Here is a 2,636-nt window from a genome sequence, read left to right on the forward strand (position 1 = left end):
GCTGTGCGTTGTTGTTGGTTAAAGAGACACTCAGCCGCCATTCTGTTTTCCTAGCAAAACAAAAAGCAAAATGCCAAAGAGCGAGAAAGCATTTATTTCCATCGGCTGATTTGGAAAAGCTATTGCTTAAATTTCGATCAAAATAGGTAAAGCCTTGTTTTTAGATGGATTTTCGAAATTTCTTCAAATTCCAATTATTCCAATTTTGACTAAAAACTAAAAAAAATGTGGTAAGGGCTTTTGGTTTGTGAGTATTATGGTTTATGTATCGTTTGTCTGCTTTTTATGCCTTTTGCTTATGGCGCTTTCTCATCAGTAAGCGGTCTAACGGCCGCGAAATGTGTTACGGCATATATACTTAGAAAGAAGAGCCATGGGGTCTGTTATTTTGGTGCAAAGGGGATCAAGAAAAGTCTGGGAGAGATTCTAGGGGGTACTAATAGCTTTGGAATTCTTCACGGGTCAGGCACTCAGGAGGCGGGGTGCACAGGGTTTGTGGTCTTGTCTAACAAAATGATTATTATGCATTGACGAACAGTCCCCTTTCAAAATAGGAGAGTTAAGATGTTAAAAATTATCTATAATGTAAATAGAAATCATGACGGTGAAATATACACCGAGGGGGGGGGGGGCTTTCATTGTAAAAAAATTTTTTTCGGTGCCCCCCCTTTCAGAACCCCACAACTTTTCAAAGCCCCCCCCCCCCTTTGCGACCTCAATAGGCAACAAAGTCATAAATCTGGAAAATTAATACTGCGAAGTTGCCCTCCTTGACCGAGTTGATGATCCAGTCAAGTTTATCTTTATTTTAGCGGGCATCTCTTCTTCACAACTTTCGGTTTCGGCCTGGTGCAGGGTTGGGTTGCAGGGATATTTTGCTTGCAGGGACTTTTTTTTCCAAATCACCCTCCCCCACCCAAAGTCACATGGTCCGCCCCTAAGGACGCCTGTAAAGGATTAAATATTTGGAGTATATATTTGGTTTTGTTAAGAATATTTTTCTGTATAAAAAGGAATATAATGTCTAACGTATAAAACATTGTATGTATATCGTTTTAGTGGATTTGCATGTTCAACCACTGTTTAGAAGTTTATTTCCATTCGTTCCTGTAAGCTGATAATAAACAGTATTGGTAAGGGAAAGTTCATTTATTATCCCAGGGGGAGGGGGGGGGGGCCGGAGGATACTGTGGGGGGGGGATGCTTGAGAAATTTTTGAGGTCTAAATGGGGGGCATCGAAAGTGTTTGGATTTTAAAAGGGGAGTCAGTCACTGATTCCTTTGGGTGTTGTCTCTACTATATAATTTGACGAAGTGTCTAATCAGACTTCTTGGTTTAACTTGTCTCGGTTTGGGGGCAGTTATTTGGCATGCACAATCAAGGAGTCCAGGATACGTATTAAGCCCATTTTATCAATGCAATGCAAACCTGTATACACCCTTAATACATCTTTTTATGGTTTCCGCTATATAATATTATAAAGTGCTTATGTTCCATATCTAGAATATAAACAAAACATTTTAATGCTATGAGCGCTTATTCCCCATCATCAAAATCCTGGCTCATATCTGATTCGCTATCTTCATCGCTCTCTTTCTCTTTTCTCATGGTGCGTTTTTCTTGCAAGGAGAAGATCGAAAAGCCTTTTTGCTTATTTTACGTCATCTATAGCATCAACCATCATCAGGTTGCAACCTGAAGTTAGTCGCATCTTTGAGAAATTGAGTGCCTTCACTTTTTCTGAATTAATGTTTTCAGCCAATTTCTTCCCCTCCACGTCCAACTTGCAGCAAATCTCTTGCTCGCGTTTTTCACATTGTCATTGCCGTTCCTTTCTTTGCTCCTTCTTTCTTCGGTTTTCGGGAGGGGAGAGGGGGCACCAAAAATATGGGGGAAGCGTAAGAAGGGGCATGGAAGATTTTGTTCCTCCTAAGGAGGGTCAACTAATTTCATTCCTTACTTTTATCAAAATCCTCACGCCGCACCCCCCTCGGGATAATAAATAGTAAATGTACTTTCCCTAAGTCCAACTGTTATATAGTCAAAACTGGATCGGTAAATCCAACTGATATATACTATAAAAGCTAGAAGTATCTTTATTATGGTTTATAAAAACAAAAGTATTAAACATTGGTCATTTGGCTTAATCTTCAATCTGTATTTGAGCTGCAAACTAGATCATATCAGTATAATACTAAAGCTAAAAAGTACGGCTCCTTTTTTTTCCGGAGCCCCCCGTTTCGTTGGTTAGAATTTCCCTCCCTCTCGGTGTATTTAATAAACACTCCCTTAGCGCAGAGCTAGCAGGCATCCCCTCCCCTCCCTCCATACGGATAACCGAATAAAAGCATTGTAGCCCAGACTATTTTTTATTATAATTATGGATTATAATATATAACATTATTTAGAACCTGCTCCTAATTATTTGTTTGCTATGGAGCTCTACACTCTACGAATTCTAGCGGAAAGAAGTGCACGGGTCCTTAATACCGCGGGTCCTTGTTAAATGAGGAAAAAACAAAACTAAAACAAAGTGGGTTGCGATCGCTGTTTAGGTATGTATTGGGTTTCTGGCGAAGCACTAGATCTATGCTGATGGCATTAGAGTACTTTATAAAATAACGCAATATACGAA

This window comes from Nematostella vectensis, chromosome 13 (assembly GCF_932526225.1).
Source record: "Nematostella vectensis chromosome 13, jaNemVect1.1, whole genome shotgun sequence".
Lineage (NCBI taxonomy): Eukaryota > Metazoa > Cnidaria > Anthozoa > Actiniaria > Edwardsiidae > Nematostella > Nematostella vectensis.